Source organism: Protopterus annectens, chromosome 10.part0, assembly GCF_019279795.1.
Source record: "Protopterus annectens isolate FY-2018-M chromosome 10.part0, PAN1.0, whole genome shotgun sequence".
In the NCBI taxonomy this organism is placed as follows: Eukaryota; Metazoa; Chordata; order Ceratodontiformes; family Protopteridae; genus Protopterus; species Protopterus annectens.
In genome coordinates, this window is record NC_056744.1 from 290,086,293 (window position 1) to 290,095,585 (window position 9,293).

Sequence of the window (9,293 nt, forward strand, 5' to 3'; positions counted from 1 at the left end):
ATACCCAACACACTAGTAATAAGTGACTCTATAGTCAGGCACACTGACGTCCCACTCACTAGGCTGAACAAGGAGATGGTTACTATTAGCTGCCTGTCAGGTGCCAGGATCTGCCACATAACACAAGCACTCAGGTCACTCCAGAACAAGTACAAATATGACTCTATCATTGTCCATGTTGGTGTGAATGACCTGAGCCATACCTCCTTGGACTACATGAAAAGAGACATGGAAGAGCTCTCTGATCACATAGCCCAGGCCGGTATGGCCCTGACCCTGAGTAGCATCCTGCCCTCACCAAGAATTATACCATGGTATAAAGAAAAAATTATCAATTTCAACAATTGGCTAAGTTTCTGGTGTCATTCAAAGGGGATCCGGTGTCTGTCCACCTGGGATGACATGCCTGACAAGCCACGCTGCTTTGGTAGAGATGGCCTGCACCTGTCACCCTTAGGCTTTCAAATACTGGCAAAGGCTCTTGCCACCCCCATAGTGCCTTTAATAGGCAAGGTTCAAAAGACAAACCCACAGATGTAAATAGCACAAGTAACAAAAAACTGAGGGTAATGCTACTCAATGCCAGAAGTCTAAACCTCAAAATGCATGCACTCGAGGCACTCCTCAGTATGGAGAAAATTAATATATGTGCAGTAACAGAAACCTGGTTTAAGGCTCCAGAGAGCACACCAGCACTACCAGGCTACAACTCATACCATACATTTTGGCCACAGAATCCCGACCGAAATACAAAAGACGGGGACGTATCCATATTCATCAAGGATACCCACACCTCCAGGTTAGTGGCACAGCACAATGCTTCAGAGATCATCCACATGCAACTAACAATGGGCAAAACTGCAATTCAAATTGTAGCTTGCTACAGATCACCCACCATATCCCAGGACCCCCATTTTGCATTTCTGGAAACATGGGGAAACGTAAAAGTTCTACCAAACACCCTAATATTGGATGATTTCAATTACCCTGGAAGAACTACTCAAGTACTAACTCCCTTGCCCAACATTTCCTAGAATTTATAAATGCAAACATCCTTGATCAGCTGGTCAACACTCCCAGCAGAGGTGGCAACATATTGGACCTGGTCATCACCAACAAAGGCGACCGGTGTTCCATACCGGAGGTCAACCCCTCACTGGTTAGACCTGACCATAAACAAATCACTCTGGATATCCACATTCCTCCCCCAGCCCAGTCAAGGAAACCACCATGAAAAACATTTCAAAAGCAAACTTCACGTTACTTAAGATTGAGGGGGAAAGTTTCAAAGCCCCCATGATAAAGGATAATGCTGTCCAAGCTGCAAAATCCTTTACTAATGCATTCTCTGGGCACCTACAAGAATGCATGGATCATGCTATCCCAAGTAAAACCAAGACTCACTCCTGCAAGAAAAGGAAACCAGTCTGGTAGACCCTTGCCATAAACAAGCTATACAATGGAAGGAGGAAACTAGTACAGAAAAGAGTAAAATCCCAAGAAGGGAAGACACCCCTGATCAGCAAAAAACTATGATCCCTCATAAAATCATCCAAGGCTAGCTTCGAAAGAAAAATTGCCAAGGACTCCAAAGATAACCACAAGGCATTCTTTAGCTATTTCAAGAATCTTACTGGCAATGCTCATATCTGCTCGGAGTTAGTGCAGAAAGGCACAAAATACACTGAACCGACAGATATTGCCAACATCCTGGCAGACAGGTTCAGTGCAAACTTCACCTCCCTCTCACTCCCAAAAGGGCCCATAACATACCAGAAGAATGTAGAGCCCCTGAAACCACAGACGCTCAGATTAAAATAGCCCTCTCCAAAGCCAAAAACACAGCATCAATGGGACCGGACAGTGTCCTAGGCTGTGTCCTACACGAGCTCAAATATGAACTAATCCCTCACCTAAACACACTGTTCAAACTCAGCCTCTCCACAGGCTACGTACCCATAGAGTGGCACACAGCAACAGTTATTCCGCACCACAAAGGTGGAGCCACAACAGACCCCGGGAAATATCACCCTATAAGCCTGACAAGCCTGGTCTGCAAGGCTATGGAGCACATCATCATGGAACTCATTAACAGAGATATTGGGAACCTCCAAACACTGGACCGTACTCAGTTTGGCTTTGTTAAGGGCAGACCATGCCTCCTAGACCTGGATGACTTCTTTGAGAAAGTTACCAAGGCTATAGATGATAGACAGGTGGTACACACAGCCTACCTAGACCTCGCAAAAGCCTACAACACCATTCCCCATTCTGGTATTATAGACAAGCTCACCAGCCTGAACATAAACCCCTGTGTCACAAGGTGGGTTGCCAACTGGCTCACAGACAGAACCCACATGGTGAGCTAAGTCTGACTCTAAACCAGTTACAAGTGGCATTCCCCAGGGCTCAGTCCTAGGACCCCTGCTGTTCAGCATATACTTCTCAGAGGTACAGGCAAGCACAGAAGGATTATGGCTGACCAAGTTCACAGACAACTAGAAACTAGGGGCAATAATTGACTCTCCAGCTGACACATACATCCTCCAAAAGGGTCTCACTGAGATGGATACCTGGTGTCAAAATCATGGCCTCAAGCTAAATGCCAAAAAGTGCATAGTCATCTCCTTTGGAAAAAAGAAAGTACCCACAAACTACCACATAGGTGGTAGTCCCCTAAACATGGAAGACATAATAAGGGATCTGGGGATCCAAGTAGATAGTAATCTCTCCTTTGATAATCACATTGCAAAAGTGGTTAGAAAATCCTTCTATGTGGCCCACCTAATCACAAAAGGGTTCACATCCAGTTCAAAAGAGGTCATTGTGCCCCTCTACTCATCACTCATCAGACCCATCATAGAGTACAATGCCCCATTTAGGATGTACCTTACAAGACACCTGCAACAGCTGGAAAGACCACAGAAGTACTTCACCAAGAGGATCACTGGCCTCAAACAGATGCCCTGTGCAGCTTTACTGAAGAAACTCCAGCTGTACTCGGTTGCATACCGCCTACTCAGAGGTGATCTCTGCCTGACATACAAGGCCTTGTCCAACCCAGAATTGATGGACATGATCCACCTAAAGAAAGCCATATCCCCTCAAGCCATACACTCTAGGGATCTAAACCTCACCACAACAATAAATAAGATTAGCTGGAGGGATAGATTCCTGTTCCAGAGACTTCCCATGCTTTGGAACAAGATTCCAATCTACATTAGGCAGAGCTCCTTGCTAACACTCTTCAAGAGAAACCTTGATGAGTGGAGGGGAAACAGAAAGTTTACCCCAGGGATCACTTCAGTGGCTCTGCTGGACAGAGGCACAGGGAACTAATCTAAGGGGGCAGTGAAAGCCAACACATTTTGACTAGGCTTATAAATGCCTTTGGGCAAATAGCCTAGTACCTACCTATGAACCTATGCCGTTGTAATGGCCACTGTGGTTCCATATATGCATGTGTTCTATTTGCTATGCAACTGTTCCATATCTGTTGTTTTGGGTTAATGGAAATATCAATGCATGCTGTTATAACTAATCCTGGATTGTGTTGACTATTACTAACCCACATATGTTCTAAAACTGTAACACCATAACATGTTTGAGAAGGCAGGTCCCAGCAGACCCACCTCTCCCACCTCATGTAGCCAAGGCACTGGGCCCAGCACGACTAGTACTCACCCCGGGACCTCCTCGTCCGTTGGTCCTTCACCACCTTTGGGTGGAACCGCCTCAGGGGATGGGGCTCACCCCCCTGGGAGTGGGTGTGGACAGGATCCTGTCACCCAATGCTAGGTCCAGGGTTTGGTGCGTAGCAAGTTCTGAAAGGAGTTTGTAGATCTGCTACGCTAGCTTGAGGGCCATGTGGTGCAATTAGAACATCACCCTGCCCATCCTGCTCAGCCCCCAGCACAGTTACCTTCAGGGAAATTAAGGTTCAGTAGTGACTGCCCATAGGTAGGGACCTCAGTCCTACTGTTTCCATTTGGGCGTTCATGGGCTTCCAACTTCCAAAGACCCCTCAATGTCCAAGTTGTTTACCCCCACATGTGTCATATACTGCCCCTGTATGCTGTCTTGTCTCTCTTGTCTGCCCTCCTACCCAAACTACCCCCCAAATATACCTACTACCCTTCCCCAACATCCCACTCTCACCTTAAAAAAAAGGGCAATCTGTTCCTCCCAAAAAATGTTGCCCCATACATAGCTATCCATTTCGCACGTGTCCACTGGACACATGTAATCTGGTCTAATTGGCTTCACAGCACATTATTATTTTCCTCTCCCCTCTCTCAGTGGGTTGAGTGTCCAAATATACCTCCAAATTCAGTATAGATGTGCAGGTGTTGCTGTAGAACAAATGAACAGCTATGGACCTTCCCTACACCCATCCTGCACATTCCTAGCTACTTTTCTTATTGTCTTTTCCTCTTTGGGCCCCCTTTTTCACCACTTTCCTATTACCCTTTTTTTCTTTTCTTTTAAAGAAATTAGCACGGGGGTAAGCAGGATTAAGCACTTTTAAGCAGTAGTAAGTGGGCCTAAGCCAGTTTGCATGGCGCTAAGCAATGCCTACACAGATTAAACACTTTATAGGCTGTCTGTAAGAATATTTAACCAGAAGTTAGCATTGTTTACCACCACGCAAACCTGCACAAACCCACTTACAACTGCTTAAAAGTGCCTTAATCACTCTGTATCCAACAGCCCTTGTTCTGCCCAGAAACAAAATAATCATTCCTTCCAAGTCTTGAACCCAAAAACCAGCACCCTGTACTTAGGTCAATGGACCACTACTCCATGAGACTGCACTACTAAGCATTTTTTTTAATATATCATTTAATGCAGGTTGAGAATATTATGGAACAAACACTGTGGAACTAGCATGTTTATAATATATAAATATACAAATATAAATGTGTATGGTGATAGATGCATATGAAAAGTGTATACATCAGATATATGTAGCTGTACATATGAAATTACACATATAAAATATGTGCATATATATCATAAAATAATATAATGTGTAGATATCCAACAAGAACTGTACTGATATATCAATAGGCATATATATATATAAATATATATATATATATAGAAATATATCTATACAAGAATAAATATATATTAACATAATATATACATATATATAAATATATATAGGTACATATATATATATATATATATATATATATATATATATATATATATACATACATACACAATCAGAACCAGCACAACAAATAATGTTGAAAGAGAAAGTCCAGAAATAGATGCTTAGCCAACTTTACGGGCTTAACAGGTTAAGTCACCTCACCAGCAAACCAGGTTTCACCTTAGCGTCATCAGTGCACTTGTTAAGGAGTGCCCTTGCCCTTCTTTTATACATATTCATTTAAAGCAACAGTGAAACATATACCTTATTAACATTAACCCCCACATGGAAGAAAATAGCTGACAACATTATTAACATTATTTTGATGCATATCCAACAATGATGTTGTACCATAATTATGACAAACCAGATATTTTACATACATCAAAAATTCAGTTATCACGAAACATGGCATACATTTACCAGTGGTCATTCAGTCCAGGTTTAAACAGAGCCTCCAAATTTACTATCAATTGTCTTTCTTTTTTCACCAACAGTTTTTGTTTTTGCATCATAGATAGGTTGTCACCTATCACTTTGTCTATTCCCAAAAATGCAAAATGTGCTGTTGGGTGTGCCAACATGTGTTTATATAACGCACTTCTATGACAGTGACAATTTATGTCAGTCATGTGCTAAGCAATATGTTGTTTAAAACTAAAAGATGTTTGCCCTATATAAAAAGAGCCACATTGGCACACTGCCATATAAACCACACCTTCTGTTGTACAAGTAATCAAATGACGTATGTCATACACTTTTGATGTATTAACAGAAGTGAATGATTTTGTCTTAGATATACGTTTGCAATAAATGCAATGTCCACAATAGGTACTCCCCACAGCCATAGTGTTCTTTTGGTTTTCATACCTGCCATGTCCCTTTTTGAAACTTGACAAATGTTCACCAATGTTTCTACCTCTTCTGAAACCAAAACTACAATGATTTCTTAACACTGTATCGAAAAATGGATCTGACTTAAGTATATGCCAATGCTTTGCAATAATCTGCCTAATCTTAAGAGTGTTGGACCCATACATGGTAATAAACCTAGTTCATTCATGAGCACCAAAAATTGGTTGGTATCTTTTATACGAGCTGTGACATGCACTAACAAAGGTTTCAACTTGTATTCCAAGTATTCGGACAGCGGTTCTATCAAAGAACCCCGTCCAGCTACTATATGGAGCCCTGGTTGTGGATTCACCTATTTATGGATCTTTGGCACCAGGTAAAAATATTGAGAGCTTGGATCCTCAACCCTCAATTGTATAGATAAAGTCTCCATAATGGCCTTACCCCTAACCACCTGTTTTAATACTTCATCTATCTTTTCCTGGTGGAGTCCCTTAGAAGTCTGCAGTAAGATGTGGCATGACTTAAATGTTTTTCTACTTCCTTGTTATAGTCGGTTTTGTTCCACACCACTGTGGCACCCACTTTGTCTGCTCTTGTAATGATCAAATCAGTATTATTTTGTAAAATTTTCAAAGCTATTTTATTCCCTTTTGTCAAATTATGCATATTATGTTTAAATACTTCATTTTGGTTTATTTGTAACTCAGTTAGTATCTGTTGTTCAAACACTTTAACCACCCCATGATATGATGGTTGAAAGTTAGATTTCTTAAATCTGAAATTTTCATCTTCCATGTGTAACATGTCTTGGGGCCTTTGTGCAAAAAAATATTTTAAATTCAAACTTCTACAAAAAGTTTTTAAATCCTGAACCACATCAAAGTGTGACACATAAGTGCTAGGTACAAATACCATCCCTTTGTTCAAAACACTAATTTCTAACTCTGTAAAGTGTTAGTCAGTTAGAATGACCACTAACCGATTTTCAACTTCCCTACTTGAAGTAGGACCATTCAAGCTTTCAGCTAAATTGTCATTATCTCGTTGAATATTCTTTCCATCACCTCTATGCCTGTGTTTTCTGTCTCCCCTTCTAAAGGGCCCCTGGACCTCTTGGGTATAGAGGAAATCACCATATGTGATTCCACTCCTTCAGTTTCTGTATCTGTGTTCGAATACCCTGACGACTGTTCAGAGTTGCTGGAAAAATCAATATTTTTTTCTAAGTATGGCTCTAGGTCACTTTCTTTTAGGCCTGTTGCTACCTTTTAAATTCTCTGTAATCATTACTGTTCTCTTAAGTTTCTTCCATGAATATATGGTTTGATTTTGTAGTCATTAAGGTCTCTCTGATATTTATTAGTCTTTCTTTCTTGTAACTCTTTTTCATGTCTATTTATTTCTTTCACATAACTAGCATATCTATCAGGGTAACTAGTCTCCGTTGCATGACTAACAATTTTCGCATAACATTCATTAAGTTTTAAGGCCAACTCTTTCTGTTGTTTTTCATAATACTCTACTAACAACTTTATAAGCATTTTTGAGGCCAACTGTTGTATCTGGCACCATTTATTCAAGTATTCTTGATTGTCAGTCCCTACCTCTGGTTGCACATATATTCTCAAACCTCTGGGGGCTATTTTAGCTTTTAGATATGCTTTCAAAAGTTTACAATGCAGACACTGGACCTCACCTTTTTAGTATTATTAACTAATTCTGCAAACTGTTGCTCCATTTCACTATCTTCCAAACCACCTGCAATAGGGGGGGGGGCACTCCCTTCTGTTCTAAATGATGATAAATCATCCATATCTGTGGCCAACCTGTCCAAAAATTGTCTTACATTTTGAGTTTCTTCCGTCTTAAATTTCTAACTCAATTAAAGTTGGATTAAGTCTCTATTTCTGGTCTTTGTACTTTAATACACTCAAATATAAGTGAACTTCCAATCTTTATTTATGTCCTGAAAATTGAAGGTTAAACTTGCTTCCCTACTCCTCAGTCTTTCTGATTTAACTAATGAATATATAATTGGGGTTAGTGTGTTACCAGAATATACATAATTGCCTGCTGAAACTTAAATATAATATTTATAAGAACTCACATCCTATAAGACATTGGTTTATGAAAATGCAATATAACATAGACTTTTAATACCGGCCTATTTCATTGTTTCATGCTTTACCCTTGTTAATCCTAAAACAAGAATAACAAAAACATTCCTAAATATCCAAATTAAATATATATCGCCAAACACAAACCATTCCTATGTTTAAAATTGTCCTTTAGAGTCCATATAAACATTTGTATTTTATACTCGAAAGTTTCATGCAACTTCAGCATTCCGTTTTTCAAAAATCCTTCTGTTGTTCAAACGGCAAAAGTCTAATGTCTTTGTTTTTGTTTTTCTGTTTGCCGGTTTGGCCATCGTTCTTCCAAAATAAGCAAAGTTCACAATATACACACCAAACCCCCAAATCACTAGGGTTTTCCAGGTTTACCATAATATAAATGCCCCAAGTTTAAACCGTTTGACTACAATTGCCAACGGTCTTACACCACCTTAGTTAAAAATAACAATAAATGTCACCTTTTTATCTGTCCTTTTATGTTTAAACACACCCGACTGGTCTGTATGTTCCACATTGCCACTATTCAGTGGGCCTATAAAACTCCATATTTGTGGCTGAAAAATAAGATACCTCGACTGGTATCACAATGTTGCAGCTCTTAATACTGTCAAGGCCTTTATCATGTTCAGACCCGACTAGTCTGTCTAAACCCTTTGGTTTCTACAGTTATTCTCCTCTACTCAAGGCTTTAGCCCACCACAGACCAGATTGGTCTGTTAAAACCCTTCAGTTCTCTTGATACACATAGCAACAGCAGAATATTGTTATTTTACCCTGGTGGAAAAATGTTCGTTGATCAACAAAATGGCGTTACCTTAGGTTCCACCCTCTGAAGTTCAGGGACAAGCACATATACATCATACTCCTTCTCTCAAGATTAATCTGTTCTTCTACTAACTACAGAGGCCAAAAATTGGAAGTGAACTGATAAATAACAATTTTGTTCTCCAATAGAATTTCACCAGCACTCGAAAAAATACAATCCATAACACCAAAGCTGGTGTTCGGTGAAACAGTGCCCGGTTTTCTATCCAATATTTCTACACAATTGGAACCAGCACAACAAATAATGTTGAAACAGAAAAAAAGCACTCAGAAGTCCAGAAATAGATGCTTAGCCAACTTTAATGGCTTAACAG